Source organism: Lonchura striata, chromosome Z (assembly GCF_046129695.1).
Source record: "Lonchura striata isolate bLonStr1 chromosome Z, bLonStr1.mat, whole genome shotgun sequence".
In the NCBI taxonomy this organism is placed as follows: domain Eukaryota; kingdom Metazoa; phylum Chordata; class Aves; order Passeriformes; family Estrildidae; genus Lonchura; species Lonchura striata.
In genome coordinates, this window is record NC_134642.1 from 80,408,132 (window position 1) to 80,427,314 (window position 19,183).

Sequence of the window (19,183 nt, forward strand, 5' to 3'; positions counted from 1 at the left end):
GGACTGAGACACTGGTGCTTCCTACCTTGGCTGCTAATCTCCCCACACTCCCTCAGTCAAGAGAATGATCCTGAGCACCCAATGTTGCAAAGCAGGTGTGTAAAGCAAACTGGTTGGATACATTCCCTATAACTTTTTGTCAGTGCCTTTCCTTTGGAAGAGGGAGACTGTAGAAAAAAATCAGAACAGACTGGACTAACTAAACCAGAGGGCTTCAGTCCACTTTTACTTTGTGGGGTTTTTTAAATTTCTATTTCCTAAATAAGCAAAAGTTGGTCCATTGCACTCGTTTGGCACCACAAAGGAGTAAATTAATTCCTTAGATTACAGTAGCACTGCATCTTGTTATTTACAAAGTGTCCAGGATACAGATTTTATGACAGGCAATTCCATGTTCAATCCTCTGATTACTGGTGCAAAGTCTGACCAGCAAATGTTCCTATACAATCACTATCAATAGAGTTGTGAAATTAGTTACATTATTTTGAATGCTAATATTTTATATTAATATTTACTAGGAGGTGTGTAGAAACTGGAATATGTAAAAGGCAATGCATAAAGGGATGTTTTATTTGTAAAATGTATACAGATGAGAAGCCATTACAAAAGGACTGGATGGCAACCTAGAATAAGCAGGAGGTGTGTATTTGAAGAAAAGCTGTCAGGAGATATGCATATGTCCATGGTGCATGGGCATAGCAACCAACAACACCACAGAAAGTGTCACTGCTGCCAGTGACTCTCTTAAAATCAATTGAGTCGCCCGAGGCAATGCAACACTCTGGAAAACAGGATTGATGAAATCTACGTGACCATCATGGGAAATTAAAACACCAGTCCCCTCTGTTAGAAAAATACAACCTGTTTTTCAGAGGAGATGTCACTTACCCAGGCACCCTCCCCCCTTTCATTATTTGCATATTGTGTCACCTAAACCCCACTGGTATTTGGGACGTAAACAGTACTTGATACATAACAGGAATACAGCACAAGCACAAATCTCTAAGTTGTGCAGCCTCCATGGTCCCTTTGGTTTAGCTTAGCTCTTTCTGTGTCCAAAATCCACACTTCTTTATGATCTCCAGCTTGAACTCTGTGAGAGTAGCGCTATCCTGATGTGGTAAATTCAGTGTAGCATTTACTGGTTAGAGTGTAACTGGTTAGAATGAAACAGCTTGAGAATATCTTGGTGAGGATCCAATTGCAGCCTAGAACCTTAAAAGAAACCAGTGGCAATGCAACAGCTGTAATCTTTCATGAATGGACTGAAAGTGACCTTTTAAAAGTCACCTAGTCCAACACCTCTGGAATGAGCAAGGACATCTTCAACTGGAAAGATTGACCAGAACCCCATCCCCTCTGACCTCCAATGTTTCCAGGGATGGAGCACCTATCACCTCTCAGGGCAAGCTGCACTACTCCTTCAATTTTTTTATTCTGTTTCACATTATTTAGAGCATTGGTTATTGCACAGTAGGACTTAAGAATGGCTATTTAGAGAGAAGATAAATAAAGAATACATAGAAACAGAGATGCTGTACCCTGTCCTTTCCATTTAGCACTAAAAATATTTTTTTAAAATTTAAAATGGCAGGAAAGAAAGAAAGAAAAATATTATATTCATTATCCCATATGTTTTACCAATTATTTTAAGGCAACAACAAAATAATTAATTTCAAAATATTTTTAGATGTTAGACAGACAGGCCCAAATTTAACCTACTCATATGTGAAAAACAGCCTTATATTTTCATATTTAAGCTCAATTCTCTTTTATTATTTTAATTGACATTACCATTTCCTTCCTGTACAGAAACACTTCTAGGATTTGTGGCTCCTATTTTAAAAATGCAACAAAAAATTTCTAATGTGTTTATTGCTGAAATACTTACTAAATCAACTGAACTTCCAGAAATTAAGGCACAATCTTAGTGTGTAAGTAGTGGAGAGATACAACTGAGGGATTGCCTTCAAAAGTGTAGATTTTTAAGCCCGGAAACAGAGATACCTATTTTAAAGTGGTCACTTTTTATTAGCACCACAAATTATGCTGACATGACAGTAAGACTGCACTTGAAACAGAAGTCTGTGTGTTAGGCTAGATTCTGATGTAATACTATTAATATACACATATGCCTTACTAATCTGTAAAAAGTAGAGCAACTTGATATCACAGGGAAACAGCGAGAGTTAATATTAAATAGAAAAATTATCATAAGGCAAATAAAACATATATGTAATCACATATGCAAGCTTGGAGATAGAAAACTTCACAAGTACCTGAGCCAATGTCAACAGGGGCAACTGAAGTCCCATTGCTGCAGTATCTCACTATATTTTCAAGGGAAAAACATGAGATTAGATTCCATTTTGCTTCTCTTTTTTCCCCCATTAATCAACAAGAAAGTACCACACTAAGTCACACAATAGCATAATGCCAAAGGTCTTATAATAGGAAGTGCAGTGAAATATATACCATATTATCCAAATCAGGAGGAGCTAAAGAAGGGTGCATCCACTGTATCCCTTAGCAGATAGGAGAAGGATTACTTTCTTCCAACCAGTAGTTAATTTCTGAGTGAAACAGAAATTTTATTTCTGAAACAGAAAACATCCTTGTTAGAATGCACTCACAGAAACACCTCTATTATACTCTGAAAATTATTTTTGTTTATTTGCTACATGGTTCAATTATTGATCAAAAATTACTTTACAAGTATGAGGAATAGAAATCTAAGATTTTATAATTACTTAGACAATTTAACTGTGATGTAAATATTAAATTACATTTATTAAAGTAGTTTGAGTACTCTAAAAGTTACAAATATTTAAATTCAGTGGTTTGACATTACCATATTCTAGTTTTTCAAATGGTCTTGGAGTATGTGCTTATTAATTCTACCCTATTGCACTACCAAATAAGTATGCAGTAGTGACAATATTGCTTAACAGAGATTCAATAGCATGCAATTCTACTTGGACTAGCAAGTCCTGCAAGATTTGGCTCCATTACTTCCTTAGATTTCAAAGATTTTTCTAATTTTTTTCTCTTTGTTCAACTGCAAAATGGTCAATATGACACTGATTTAAAAAGGTTTCCAGAAGAACTGCAGAAGAGGAACTAAAGAGCAGTAAACCTGAATTCTTCACAGCACAAGTTGGTGGAAACTATCCAAAATAATAAAATGAATGGTTGTGTGGATAAATTATATTGACTGGGAAGTAATCTGTATGGGTATTTTATGACTTTAAACACAAATCCAATGGCATTCTTCAAAAGAGGTAAAAACCTTTTAGATTAGATTTAGTCTACTTCAATTTTCAAATAATATACCCCTGTTTTTGTAAGATCAGGCACAGTAGCAGTGCCTTTGTCTCAAAAGGCAAAGAGCAAAACTCAAAGAGGAACTCAGATGAGTGTGAAAGGCTTGCTACACCTTCCATTTGGGGACTGACTAGCTCAACTAGCATAGTTCCTCCTGGGAAAAATATGACTGACAGGACATTTCAGATCACAAAGGACTGATTACTAGAGAATGCTTTACTGTCTCTCTGGACACATGAATGAAGTGGCTTCAAACAAAACTCACAGTATACCCATTCAGAACAAACAGAACAATGCATTCTTCACAGAGAGCAAAACTAAAACACACCACATTCTCATATTTTCAGTATATGTTTTTCTCTGACTGATTCTTGGTCCCAGCAGAGAAGATACAATAATTTTATAAACAACCACTGATTCACAGCTGAGGGAATGAAACAAATGTACCAATCAAATTAATTAATACTGCACAGACAACCTTCAGATTTCTTAATATTTAAGTGGTTTTTTTGCAAATAATGTTTTATAAGGTCTGTACATTCTGCCTAAGAACTCGACCACTCCATGAAATTGTACACACAGATCCTGAAATGATTGCAAATGACAGCATTCAGATAGATATATTTCTGAAGAAATATAAATCTCTCTGCAATACTCCTGCAGCACCTCACTACAGTTTTCATCTGTTTCAGAACTGATTTTCAATTGTGACTTTTATTCTGCATGAGACCTTCTGTCAGCTGTCCTGGTGCTGGAATTTACAAGTTGATCAGTACTATTTGTGACCGACCAGTGCCTCAAAAAATCCACACCTGTGAATGTGAAAACAGTGCTGCCACTTCATGGTCTAGACTTATGGGCATGCCAGAACAGATTTCCCTTTTAAGTAACTAACTGAGTAGCTACTTAGAAGTATTTATTTCTGAATCCTTACTAAAACCCCTGTAGTTTATCTTCCACAAACATATAAAAGGCATGAGAGCAGGACAGTAGATATCTTACTTGAGCTGAAATAAACTGGTTTTCAATTAGAAAAATATCTATTTTGCTTCTAAAATAAGATTATCATGTGTAGTTTTAGTAACACACAGGAATTTTTAAAGTGGTTTCAGATGTGACCTTTTGTGTGGTCTTTCCCATAGTGATGAATTTAGTAATACTGATATCTAAAGTCTAACTCTAACTCCCTTATTTTTTCTCAGAAAATTTATTAACTCAGCTGGCTTCTACTGCACAATAACTGTTATTAAAATGTGTTTTAGCTGAAATTAAATATTTTTTCCTGAATTTTTCCTAAAGTCTTACAATTTCTCAACAACCAAATCTATTTTAATGATATAGATTCTGCTTTCTAATACACCCGTCCACAGTAAATGTTCCTGTAAATAATATAATTTTTTTATGAGCTTCAGTAAATGAACAAAGCTTGGACAATACACAAAATCAAGGTTTCAACAAGCTTTCAAGGAAACAACTTGGTTCTCTTTTTACTCAAAACCTGCCACTTGCATCAGTGATGTAGTTATAATCATGAATTTTTCATTTGGGCAGCCTTCAAAGATTTTTCCCAGAATACTGTGTGGACAGAGAAATCATGGTTATTTTGAACTTTACATAATGAATGTTGATATCAGTGAACTAGGATGCAGACTTTCAGAAAGAAAGAATGCAAAGATGGTCATGAGTGTAGCTATTTGATCTCACTGATATTGATGTGTTAGTTTCAGTTGAGTTATATCTGACCTAGATCTAATAAATTAGGCCTCTATACTGGTCTGGGGTTTTTTCCCAGGGAAATAGTAGCAATATCTCAGATAAAGGGTATATTAAGAAAAGACCAATGACAGTAACAATCAGAAATGCAAACATTTCAGATTTCAAAATGTATGCCTTTTAGAGGAAATTATCTACATTTGTTGATTCTCACATAGTTTCTAAAAGTGCATTAGTTGCATTAAACTCATTGGATTGTATCATATGTATTAATGTACTGACAAATAAGATTATCATGTTTTCTTTTACGAACATGAATGCTAAACTAAGACTCTAAATTGGTCCCTCTAGACTACTTATAATCAGCAGACAGGATCAGGTAACTCTATCAGGCAATTTTTCTTAAATGCCTAAAATAAGTTAGAATAATTGCCCCATGTGATATGTTCAACTCAGCTTCAGATAACTGAGATTAATCTTACACAGGGTGTACAAAACCATATCCTAACAGCACTCTGTATCATCTGCTATTTACTCAAATTTTATAGAAATTAAGGCTTGATATGTTTCTTTTAGTATGTACTGTAGCATAAGCATGCTGAAACAAAATATTAAGACTTTCACATAAAATATCACAATCTGGAGAACACTGAAATGTACTGCTCCATTCCCAACCTAAAATTTTTAACTCTTCCTCCAGGAAAATTGCAAGTACAAGTATCAGCCGTGTTAGTTCATTTTTTCTATATAAAAAAACAGTAGAGGGGAAAAGTTTATCAAGCCCACACACTGGTACAATTGCTTCCCTGGTAAAGAAGTCACTTCTGATCATGAGAAAAATTTGACGAAGATACCAGAGATTTGCTTCTTTTGGAAGAATACATAAAAATTTTTTTTCAGTAACATTGCTAATTCTGTTTGGTTTAGATCTTACATGAAGTCCATACTATTCTTGCTGTTTGTTGCTACTCTTATACACAGAAAAAGAGACAGATTTTAACACAGCTATATTTTTTTCCATTTTTGGAAAATACCACATGAGCAAAAATAATCCACTTCTATTATACAATTCAGATTTAGTGTCTTCACTGTGAAATGTTTACCATTACTCTTTGCTCTGTGGTGGAACACTACCATGCAGATGGCTGCCTGTCTGCTCTTATCAGAGTAACTTGGGTCACCATAAGTAATTCTTCTATTTATCACAGGCAATCTTTTAGATACTATGACTGGATTCTAATTTCTCCTAAGATTCTGTCACTTGTGTCCTGACCTTTGATAGCTATAGCTGAGTTTTATCTCAACCTTTCCTCAAGAGCTTCCCTTGCCCATCTGTTAGATACCAGCTTCTGTACCCTTTGCAGTACTTTTGAGTAATCCAACACAAAATTTTTACTCTGTGTCTTTGCCTAATGACACCTCTTGTTGTAAAGCAAGAACTATTTAAAAATCTTCCAGGCTTAAGAGACCTGGGTAAGCAAAGCACATCAACTAACTTCACCTTTAGGGTGTCTCTATCCTTCTATCTCCCAAGGGAAGCAACAATATTGTGTAAAGATGCAGACACCTGTCTTTTGTGGAAAAATCACCCTTCTTTTAGCAAGTTGAACATTCAGGGTGCAAGTTCAGACCTCTTCTGATGTCAGGACTTGAGCGTAACTCAAAATGACTCATTCTCTGGACTAAACTCAAAGTCATTTTTCATGAATATTCAAGACCCTCATATCTCATTTTCTTTCCCATTTCAGTTCCAGCACAGGAAACTTGGACATATTCCATTCAACTATCCTTTTCCTTTATATTGACAGGATAAGATTAACTAAAAATAATTTGGCTTTTGATCCTGTGATCCCAAGTTGGAATTTCTTTTCTGACATTAGTGTTTTTCTTTTTCCCTTTGTTTTCTCTTAGAAATGTGAACCTTAACATGAACCAGACTACCTACCACATGCTTCAAGTTGTCTGATCTAATTAGCTCATGCATTGATATTTAACTACACCAAAAACTAAATTATAAAAAAATTACAAGCTTTACAGTTCTAATTATACTTTTAGGATTCCGGAGTTATAGAATGTCCAAGTTTAGATTATTTTTCCTGAAAATAATCTCTTAGTTTTTCCTGTGTTATATGTTGGAACCCAAGACATAAGGTGTTGTGGGTTCATGCTTTCCTATTTCTTTTTCTTGACTGAAATTTCTCCAGTAAACAACTTACTGTTGTGTAGCACAAAACTAAGTACATTAATGAATGATCTTTTAATACTAAAATAAAAATTGCCCAAAACAAACACAAAAAAGGGAAGTCATTCTTCTTAAGGGTGAATTTTATTTGTGATTGGCAGTCCATAAATAGAGAAGGCTAGACCCTCTGTAGCAAACATCTGTAAAACTACTATCTAAACTTTTATGTCTATGCTTTTACTTACTTGGAGTTCTCCAGATTGCCCTTTGTCCTGAAAGATAAATGTTGCCAAAATGGCTCCTACAAAATGTTGTTTAAATACACCACACAGCAAACTGGGAATTGTAAGAAATGCTTTCCTCCAGTAATTATATTCTCCAGAGTGAGGAAAATATTATTCTACTTAGTATTATAGTTAACAACATTGATATCTTTCATGCCTTTATTTAAAATGTTGTCCTACAGAAAAGTTTTTCACAGTGAGCTATAGAATTAACCCAATTAAAGCACTTCTGAAAACATCCATCTTACAACTAACATTTGAATATATAGGCAAAAAGCTAAAGAACTTTTCTTGGTAGGCAAATTCTACCAAGAACTTTTCGGTGAATCTTCAGTATGATCATTTTGTTCAACTGTCAAATTACTGAATTATAGCTGCTGTCACTTTAAATTGTTCAGTAGGTTCTGGCTTATTCTTGTATATGTTCTTATCTTTACAGATTGAGGACAGAAATTGACTTATGTACATGTAACAAACACTTAAGTGCAATGGAATATTAATCTGATCATCATCTGAACATTGTTTTAAAAACTAAACAACAAGTGGTAATAATCTCCAATTGAGTGACTAGCCAGCAAGCTGAAAAGACAAGAAAGGAGATTGTTTCAAAGACTATTTTGAGAAACACATTTTCACCCACAACTTTAATGCTATCACAGTATACCATTCACCTTTATTCAGTGAATTCCCCATCCAGCACACAGAAAAATCCTGTGTTTACTTCTTGAATAGGTACTCAGCAGCAGAAGGCACAAGGGGAGGAAAAGGAAAGGTCATAGCTAGGCCATAGCAGTATGTTACTCCTACATAGAGAAAAAGAGAGACAGATTTTAACACAGATTTTTTTTTTTTTTTTTTTTCCCCTAGGGAAAACAGCTAGGGTAAATTCCTACTGATTTCTAATGGCATATGTTTCCTTATGCCACAATTTAGAGTGGTTACAGTCAGGTCCCTTGAGAATCCTAACTAGTTACTGTTTTTCTACTTCTCTTGTATGTCTTTATCCCATGTGAGGGAGGTTAGCTTGAGAGTGACTTACTCTCCCTTTTCATGAAGACAGATGGTATAATAGCCAAAGTTTCTTTCTCCACTAGCTGCAGGTGTTCAGCCACAGGGGCCAGGGAGGATCTATAGCTGCAAAAGCTCTGCAGCAGCTGCTTAAAGTGCTCTCAGCATACCAGTGAGCTGGCTCACACTGCTGGGGCAGATACATTCTCTATTTTTCACCTGTGGCAACAGTCCTGTGCTGCACTTCAGCACAAAGGTGCAGCTTATACTTAAACGTCTGTGTTCACATTATTACCTCAGGGAACCAAGGGACTGCAAATTGTAAATGACTACTGGTGTCATTTCATTTTCCTACAATTGTTTAGACAAGGTCTCTGCAGGCTGAACAACATCAGCCTCTCATCACAGGAGAGGTGCTCCAGCCCTCTGACCAGCTCCAGGACCCTTCTCTGGACTCACTCCAGCAGCTCCTTGTCCTTCCTGTGTTGGGAGCCCAGAGTGGGGTCTCACCAGAGCCAGGCAGACAGGCAGAATCCTCTCCCTGCCTTGCTGCCCACAGGCCTTTGGATGCAGCCTTGGGTGCACACTTGGCTTTCTGGGCTGCCAGTGCCCATGGCTGGCTCATGTCCAATTTTTCATCCACCCGTACCCCCAAGTCCTTCTTCTCTGCTCTCAGTTCATTCATTCACATGCTTGTGTTAATAGTGGGGATTTCCCCAGCCCAGGTGCAGGACTTTGCACTTGGTCTTGTTCAACTTCATGAGGTTCACATGGGACCACTCCTCAAGCCTGTCAAGATCTCCCCAGGTGACATCTCTGCCCTCAAGCACATCAACTTCATCACTCAGCTTGGTGTCGTCCTGAGAGTGTACTCACTGCCACTGCCTCTGTCATTGATAAAGCCATAAAATAGGATTAGTCCCTTGAGGGACACCCCTCATTACTGGTTTCCACTTGGACATTGAGCCATTCACTGTAACTCTTTGGATGCAGCCACCCAACACTTCCTTCTCCACCCTACATCTCCATCCTTGATCTATCCAAATCAAATCTCCCCAATTTGGACATAAGAATGTTGTGGGGGACTGTAGCAAGAGTTTTACAGAAGCCCAGTTAGATGACATCCATAGCTCTTCCTTGTCCAGCTACAGTCCACATGTAGTTACTCCACTGTAGAGGGCTAATATGTTAGTCAGGAGGAAATCTGTTCAAAGACATTCTCATAAATTGGATTCAAGAAAAGTTTATGAAGTGGAAGATTATTGTGTGTACCACAGAGACATTTAAAATTGTCCTTTTTAGAACTGTCTCACAGATGAACATTCTTTGATTTAATCCGAATTCCTTAGAACATAAAACTATTATGATTCTTATCTGTGGAGTTTTATCTTCTTTTTGCCAAGATCAGGATTAAATAATGAGACAATATTTCTTGTTTGGACTCAGATGTTTATTAGTTTTTACCTATATTGCAGTCTCAGTAACTGTGGGTTCTGTAGCACTTCCCTCTAACAAACTAAAAATGGAGCTGTGTCTCTCTCTTTACAAAGCCTTTTGAGAATAAACTATCCAACTAAGAAATAACATCTAAGTTATTTTTACTTTTAACCCAATAACCAACCACCTGTGAGTCATAATGCAGATTTTTTAAAAAAATTACACAATACCACCCAAACCCATGAAGATGAAGAACTAGCTTATGCCCTAAAACCTCCATCTTGTCTTATAAATATTACTATATTCTAAAACCTTAAATTCTAAGTTTTCCAACATGTGATATTACACACTTCTATTCAAACTACACAAAACTAATCCCAGTTCTATCATTCAATTTTGAAGTCTTCTCCATGGTGTCAGGTCAAGTGCAGTGTTCTCTTGGAGGTCAGTGCCTGTCAGCACAGAAAATCTAAAATTCTCAGTAACCAGGGTTCCAACACTCATCCTTCAACTTTTAGGCAATATGGTAGTGAAACTAAAGCATTTAAAACTATTTTTGAATTTACAAAAATATTACTGGGAACAACTGTCTTTCAAAAAGCCGTAATAGTGTGATACCTCTGTAAAAGATACCATTTGGAACAGCTGAATCACGGGATCATAGAATGGTTTGGGAGGGACCTTATAAAGATCATCCAATTCCAACCCCCTGTCAAGAGTCATCTCCCATTAGACCTGGTGGCTCAAAGTCCCTTCCAGTCTGGACACAGCTTTGAACACTTCCAGGGGTGTGGCAGCCAGTGCCTCGCCATCCTCATAGTGAAGAATTTCTTCCATGTATTTAACTGTGCCAGTTTTCATAATATTGGTCAATTTTTTATCAGCTTGTATTTAGATATTCATGATCACAGTTTGTAGGACACAATTTCATGACACTTGAAACAGGGATAATCATGAAACAGCAATGACAGAAATTGCAAATAAAAATTATATTCTAATCCCATGAAATTTTCATTGTTAAATTAAGCAGAAAAAATCAAAAATGTAAAATGCACAGACATAGGTATTCATCAGTATGTACCAGCTTTCCTAAATATGTGTTTAACACTTGCAAACATTTGTGGTTTGACAGCCTCTTGTGACAGGCTCTAGTATGATCTCTGTCCAAGGCAATTCCTTTGATAATGAGGGGGCAGAACTTGTCTAGACCAAAATAAAGAGAGCAGAAAGCTGTAAAACACTGCAGGTCATATCAAGGCAGGAAATGAGGACTAGAAAAGAATTTGAAGAACACATTACAAAGGATGCTCAAACTGGTAGTAAAAAGGCCTTTACACACATCAAAAGGAAGAAGGTAGTTACAGAACTCATGAGATGGTCTAAAAACAAAAGTCCTAACTGGGCTAGGGAGTACAAGGGTGTGGTCAAGGATGGCAAAGCTAGCAGAGAAGCTCAGAAACTTGTCTACCCCAGGCTGCATCTGGGTATGCTTGGGATTCACAACACCAGATCTGCCTCCCACTGAGGATGGGATCTACACAATTTGAAGTAACTTCACAGGAAATATGAGCCTAAATAGGGAAGAGAAATACAGGCTGTACAAACACTTCTGTAAGTGAAGAAAGTCATCCAAACTAGGCAACACTGAGGCACAAATTATGAGAGACCTCAGCTACCAAACTGTGGAACTACTGGTTGTGGCATAGAACCCGTCCTCAGGTTGGGAGGAGGCCACTAAACCATCACTGCCAAGCGAGGCCATGACAGCTCAGCTTGAGAGGGAGAAACTGGAGAGGCTGAGCTCGTCCACTGTGAAGCTGAAACCTTGTGGCAAAGCTCACTGAGCACATGGACAAACAGGGGCTGCCTGGGAATATTTTATCCTCGTGTTAGCGGCGACAGGCTGCCCAGAGAGGTTATGGAGCCTGCCTCCCTAGAGATACTCCAGAAGGGTCGGCACACAATGCTCTGACACTCAGGCGACCCTTCCTCAGCAGGAGGTCGGACCAAAGGGGCTGCTGCGGCATCTTCCAACCTTGCCCATCCCGTGATTCTGCGATCTTTAAAAGGCAACCTGCCCGACTGCTTGCTGCGTGAGGGTCTCAAGAAACACCTCACGAGGGGCCAGCCCGTTTTCCTTCAGCTCCCACAGTGCCCGCGGAAGAGCTTTCCGCCGGCATCCCCTCCCTCCCACACCCCAGAGCTGTCCGCGCCCTCCCTCAGCAGGGACCTGCGCTTGTTATTCCCGCAGCCTCGGGAAGCTGACCCCGGGTGACCGGCCCGAGTGACCGGCCCGAGAGACTGAGGGACCCTCCCCGGGTGACCGGCCCGAGAGACTGAGGGACCCTCCCCGGGTGACCGGCCCGAGAGACTGAGGGACCCTCCCCGGGTGACCGGCCCGAGTGACCGGCCCGAGAGACTGAGGGACCCTCCCCGGGTGACGGGCCTCGGGTGACCGGCGCCCTGCAGGTGACGGACCCCGGGTGATCGGTCCTGAGGGCGTGACTCTGCCAGGGGTGACGGGCCCTGTGAGGGGGAGGAACTCCGGGTGACTGGCCTTCCAGGGGTGCCTGACCCTGGATGACCGATTCTCGCAGGTGACTGACCCACAGTGACCGGCTCCCGGCTCCCGGTGCCCGGTGCCGGGGCTCCCGCGCGCCCCCGGGGCGCACGCGGCAGGTGCGCGTTCACGGGGCGGGGCGGGGCGCGCCCCCGCGCGTGCGCGCGGCCGCCGCTGCGGGCTCGGGACGGCGCGGCCGCGCCTGCGCGCGCCCCTCTCCCCTCCCGGACAAGATGGCGGCCGCGGGGGCAGCGGCCGGGGGCGGCGAGTGAGGGACGGGGGGGAAGCGGCCCCGGTGCCGGCGGCTGCCGGGCAGGGACAGCGGCAGGGGCTGGGGAGGAGCTCTGCGGCGAGGATGAGGAGCCGGGGAGCCGGGGCAGGGAGCCGGTGAGGAGGGAGCGGGGCTGCTCCGTATGCGCGGCTGCCCGGCGCCCCTCACCGCCCCGCAGTCGGGGCGTAGCTCGGCGGCCCGGCGGAGGCGTCGGAGGGGGCAGAGGAAGGCGAACAGGTGAGTGCTGGGACCGGGATGAGCCCTCTGGGCGCTGCCCCCGCCCGGTCCAGTCCAGTGCGTGTCACTCGAAGCCTGTGCAGCAGCTTTGCTTTGCTTTCTTTTTTTTTTTTTCTTTTTTTTTTTTTTTTCTTTTTTTTTTTTCAATTTATTTTGCGGTAGCGCGATGTAATTTGACATCACTTACTGGTTTGGTCCTTCAAAATAAGTCTGAAACCATTCAGGTACTCCATAGCTAGAATACCCCTGGAATATGAAGGCTGCGTCTTAGGAAGAGCTGAGCCACGGTCTCCTGTGAAAAGATATTTAAAGGCCTTGACCTGCAAAAACCTTAGTTTAACAGTCCACTATAAAACGTGTCATTAACCTCGAAACTCTGTGTTAGGAGGCCTTGTTTCTTCTGTTATGTGCCCTCTGACCTCTGGTGATGAAGGGTGGGTGTGTACAGGTGTCTGTGACCACAGCCTCAGATTCTGTCATAATTTTAGCCTTCATGGCCACTCACAGCTTCAGAAATAACTGGATATACATCAGAATATTTCCAAATTCTGTAAACATCAGACGTCGTTGAATGAGTACAGGGAAATGAAGATGCAGGTGTACTAAGCTGTCCGACTTAGTTGTTCACTGCTGCCTTGCGTGTCCCCGCCAGCTATAAACAATACAATGGTGCTGACCTGTAGAGCTGTAAGACAAACCTTTTGGTAAGGCTGTCACAGAAATTTCTTACCTTATGAAAAAATTAAACATAGTTCTGCAGAATCAGATTTAATGTATTTGCTTCTACCAGCTACTGGTTGAACTAGAGGAAATAGTTCTGTGTACAGGTGGAGAAGCACAGGGTTGCAAACTTTGCTTCAGAAGTACTGCTAACATTTTGGTAAGTTAAGGCTACGTCAAGAGTTAAGTGAGATTAGGTCATTAATTGAAATGCAGAGAAATTGAACTTTTTCCTCTCCAGGGTGCTGTAATAATACATTTTTAAACTGACTTTGAAAAAGCTTGTATGCCAGATCAATTCATCCAGTCCTGAGCAAAACGCTGGACATCATGAGACCATTGTTGTGCTTTAGCTTCAACTTCCTTGATATGTTTTTTCCCTTTAGTTAGAGTGAAGACTATTTATAGCGTAATTGTGCCTATTGACAAAGGCTTTGCAAGTACTTGCTCTCCTTACATGCTTTAAGTGTCAAAAAAGTATAATATTTGGTTAGAGCTGTATATGTACTTGCAGCATAAAGGAGAAAAAAGATTGTGGACAGCCATATGGTGATGTAGTTACTGAATTACTATTTTTTTATTTCTAAGAAATACAATAAGAAACTCTGCTGAGCATAAAATATGTATTACAGCCTGCCTTGTTTATGCACATCCCCCATGCAATGAAACCCGTGCTCAGGTATGTCAAGTGTTGGTATCCAGACATCTCTTGCACAAAATACTCTCCACATAACTGACATCACAAATACATAAATACAAGTTTTTTGGAACATACAGCAAATAGTGTCAGCAGTGTGCTATGCTTTTTGTATGCAATCAATTTGTGATACTGTTTTGGTTTGTATTAATGCTAAACTAGTAGCTGTTGACCCTAACAAACACGTGCATTTTGTATTTGCAGTATTTTGAGTATGCTTAATACACAAATAGATATGTTTTTTGTCTAAAGCTCAGTCTAAGTATTTACTTCTCATAAATACTTTTAGGTTATTTTTATCCCTCTTCTATCTATAAAGCCTCTATAGTAAGGCAGTTATATCTCTCTGTCATTCTAGTTAAAACTAAACAGTTTAATTAATAATAAATCTTCCTCAATCCTGTCATGATTGAGAAAGAAAATTTTGATTTGGCTTACTTTATCTTGGCTAAAATCTAAAAATTCCTTCTTTCTGCACAAGCAAAGCAAGTTGAATTTGTTTCTAACTTTTATATTGTCTTTTAAACAGCTCAGTAAACAGTCTTTTAAGCAGTAACAATAAACCGAATTATTCACACAGGTGTTAGATGTATGCCTTTGGAAATATTAGCAAGTATATGAGTTCACAAAATGCCATGGAGGAAAGGTTGAGGGAGCAGGGCCTGTTTAGTCTGGAGAAGACCAGAATCACATCAATGTCTGTATGTATCTGACGGGAGGGTGTCCAGGGAATAGAGCCAGACTCTTCTCCGTGGTGCTGAGCAATAGGAAAAGAGGAATGGGCAGAAACTGATGCACAGGAAGTTCCACCAGAATATGAGGAAGAACTCCTTTACTGTGCAGATGATCACACACTGGGACAGACTTCAAAGAGGGGCTGTGGATTCTCCCTCATTGCAGATATTCCAGAACCTGAATACAGTTCTGGGCAATGTGCTCTAGGATGACTCTGCCTGAGGAGAGAGGTGGGACCAGATGAGCTACTGTGTCCCTTCTACTCTTACACATCCTGTGAGTGAAAACACACCATTGATTTAGGATAAGGATGCATCTTGTCTCTACTTTTCCAACTTCTCAGAAGTTGTTTCATAGCATTGTACTACTGCACAATAATATCTGTACAATTAGATATCTGTTAATTCTGTGGTCTTTACTCACACTTACCTGAAATTCAGTGTTAGAATCCTTTGGGTTTTGTTTTGTGCCTCATATTCTTTGAGTTGTGTCAGTATAATTTGGACATTAGAAAGCAATATGTTGTCTTTTTATATCAAGTTACATGTTTTCACAGTATGGTTTTAGTAGCTTACAGGATATTGATGTAATAAGCAATAATTTAGCTTGTAGGTAATCAACTTGGTTAGTAAAACAGACTTTTTAACATTTCATATTTTAATGGAAATATCAATATTATGAATGTTAAAAGAAAAAAGTGTCAGGATTATTTTATGATCATTGAAGTGTATTCGGAAGTTTCCATTGTTGGTTTAAAAATGTATGTGTGAAACATATTGAATGAATGTATGTGAACTCTGCTGGGAAATAGTTGTAACTAATTTTTAAGTGAATCTTCTAATTGTTTGCTGTTCAAGATCGTATTAGTTTCATAATCCTTTTTTTACCAGTATTGGTAAAGCAAAACCCCTATTACTTCATAGCCATACCTCTGATACCCTTCAGATTAGCATATCCAATTTAAAAAGCTTCAGTACTTTACACTGTTGGGATTTTTGTTCTAATCAACTTGAATTATCACTACAAATACAACTTTGGTTAAAATAGTGTTACAAATAACTCTGATGGTTATTTCAACAGCAAATCATGGTGTTCTGTCATAGAACGTTAGCTGTTCCCCTGATTGTCATTCAGTTTTAGTTGAAAGGTAGCATTGAGTTGCGTCAGTTGTAGCTGGGTGATAAAGCTACTGAGCAGTGAGCATTTGCTCAATATTCTACCTCAGTTTAACAGGGAAGTGAAGGATAGGAGTGGTATGTGGTTGGAAGAAAGGTTAAAAAGCTAAATGCTTACTTGGATTTGGTATCTCCATGTGCTACTGTAACAGTACCTCTGATACTGCTTGCTGGTCATGGTCACAAAGATAGTATATGCTAATTTGAACTGACTGCCAAAGATTAATTGGGTTCATGAGTATGTTCATTTGTGTCTTAAAGCAGTTATTCTTTATTAAATATTAGTCATCTCTAATGGAAATAAGAAATTTTAGAAACATTAATGCTTTTTGAGATCAGAGAGAATTCATTTTGCCATTGCTTCCACATGGATTTTAAGAAGATAAAAAGTAAAATTCAGTAGACAAGACTATGGTCTGAATAAGTAAATACAGTTGTATTACAGAACAAGTAGTTTGATTTCACTATGGAAATGTTAAACTAAAGCATTGGAGTGTAAGTATCAATAGTATTTTGATAGGGCTTTCATAGGTATTGTATTATTTTTCTGGGGTGTGTTTTAACCCTAAGATGAAAGAATATTAATCTGTAATGGAAGAAGAAACCTTACTCATATAGAGTTTATTTTCAAAATAAGAAGAATTAGGCTGTGCAAACTTGTATAATGATGCCTCTCTTAATGCAGTATTTTTTTGAAGCTACAAACTTTATATTCTTGCCCTATAATAGAAATCTGATGACACAGTCAAACATTACTTAAGACTTAGCTTTTCACACATAGATTAAATTCTTAGAGTGAAAATTGCTTAGTTTTCTGGAAATCAGATACCAATAAAAAGCTCTTACTTTTACTGTTAATAGCATGATTGTTGGCTGCTTTAAATAGATTCTGAAATGTGCTGAGTTTCACAAAGCTGAGTTTGGCTCTTAGTATATTGGCCTTTTTTTGTAGTAACTGGCATGTGGGGGGAACTGGAAGGAAACTAGGACTTCTCATTGTTGTGTGACAAGAGTGCAAAGAAATAATGAAAGCATAAATTGTGTGAGTTGGCTTTCCCTTTATTAATGGAAAAAGGTTCTCAGGATCACATGAGCTTTTTCTCTTCTCTGAAACCCCTGCTAGGGAGAATCCACATTGCTGCTGTTCTTCTATTTAAATACCCTCAGCCAAGAATCTCTATAGAACTAAGCAATATTTTTTCTTACAGAATAGTGTTAAAAATTCCGATTTAACACATTTTTTACAGAAATTTAGGTGTATTATGCAAATATGCCTGCTTTGTCTCATTGTTCTCTCACTTTAAGTGGAGTAAGTCATAAAACTCAATATAGTACTTGGTGCTTAGCTATTTCTTGGAATAAGATTTAAATTTGTTTGCATACTATAAGTTGAAATTCAGCTGATCAATGCGAAGCATTTCCCTCAAGCTCCTACTGGCTTGTTGTGTTACAGACTCAACTGGAGTTTGTGAGTTGAGGACTTTGTGTAGATAGTGAGGTGACTTCTGATTCAGGTCTGCCAACCTGACCTCAGTGCCAGGGCAAGCCATGGAGCAGATTGTCCTCAGTGCCATCTGGTCTGCAGGATGACCAGGGGATCAGGCCCTGCCTGCCTGGGATCTTGGCATGGATTTATGAAAGGCAAGTCTGGCTTCACCAGCCTGGTCTTCTATGACGATGTGACCTGCTTGGTGGATGAGGGAAAGGCTGTGCCTGTTGCCTGCCTGGACTCTAGTAAAGCCTTTGGCACTGTCTCCCATGGCATGCTCCTGGAGAAATTGGCTGGTCATGGCTTGAACAGATGTGGTGCCTGGGTGAAAAATTGTCTGGACATCTGGACCCTGGGAGTGGTGATGAGTGGAGTTACATCCAGCTGATGGCTGGGAGTTCCCCAGGGTCCAGTGTTGGGACCAGTCCTGTTTAATGGAGTGTTCCCTCAGTCAGTCCAGACAATACTAAGTTGGGCAGGAGTATTGATCTGCCAGAGAGCTGGAAAGATATGCCAAGGGATCAGAACAAGCTGGATCAGTGGATGAGGCCAATGGCCTGAGTTTAAAAAGAGCAAGTGCACAGTCCTGCTTTGAGTCATAACAACCCCTGCAGCTCTACAGGCTGTGAGAAAAGTGTCTGGAAAACTGCCCTGTGGGAAAAGGGAGGAGCTGGTCAAGAGCAGCTGAAGGTGGCCAGCGCCTGGCCAGGTAGCCAAGAAGGCCAAGGGCATCCTGGCCTGTGTCAGCAGCAGTGGGGCAGCAGGAGCAGGGCAGTGACCGTCCCCCTGGGCTGGGCAGCGCTGCGGCCAGAGCTGGGAGTGTGTGTCCACTTGTTGGCCCCTCTGAAGCTGAAAGTCCTTGAGGGGCTGGAGCGTGTGCAGAGGAGGGAATGGAGCTGGGGAAGGGGCTGGAGCATGAGTCAAATGAGGGAGCTGTGGATGTGTAGCCTGGAGAAAAGGAGGCTTAGTGGGAACTGTATTGCAGTTGAATATCATACAAGTGCCTGGGAGGAAGTTGTAGGGAGGTGGAGATTCTTTCCGCCTGGTAACAAATGATAGGACAAGAGAAAACAGGTCACACCAGGGGAGGCTTAGGTTGATATCAAGGAAAATTTCTTCACCAAAAGGGTTGTCAAGCATCGGAGCAGGCTGCCAGGGGAAGTTATGGAATATCACAAAGTGGTAGAAAAAGTTGTAATTTCCAAGTACCTGGAGGTACTTAAAAGTCATGTAGTTGTGACACTTAGGGACATGGTTTAGTGAGTGATGGCTTGGCAGTGTTATTGGTGTTGATGATCTTCAGGGTCTTTCCAACCTAAATGAGTCTTCAATCCTAAAAAAATGGCGAATG

At 40.0% G+C, this 19,183-nt stretch overlaps 1 protein-coding gene and 1 long non-coding RNA gene across 2 annotated transcripts in view; one reads left to right on the top strand and one right to left on the bottom strand.

The window, feature by feature from the left end:
* Nucleotides 1-755: 755 nt before the first annotated feature.
* Nucleotides 756-2,504, bottom strand: LOC116184612 (uncharacterized). Its single transcript, XR_004149364.1, has 3 exons — nt 2,476-2,504; nt 2,280-2,330; nt 756-781 (listed from the first exon to the last, which is right to left on the bottom strand). It is a non-coding gene; the product is annotated as an uncharacterized LOC116184612 (long non-coding RNA).
* A 10,243-nt stretch (nt 2,505-12,747) lies between these two features.
* APC (APC regulator of Wnt signaling pathway) overlaps nt 12,748-19,183 on the top strand; it is a 93,938-nt gene continuing 87,502 nt past the window's right edge. The window contains exon 1 of the mRNA XM_021524795.3: nt 12,748-13,016. The gene's annotated coding sequence lies outside the window, so the exon portion shown is untranslated. The remainder of the gene's footprint in view (nt 13,017-19,183) is intronic.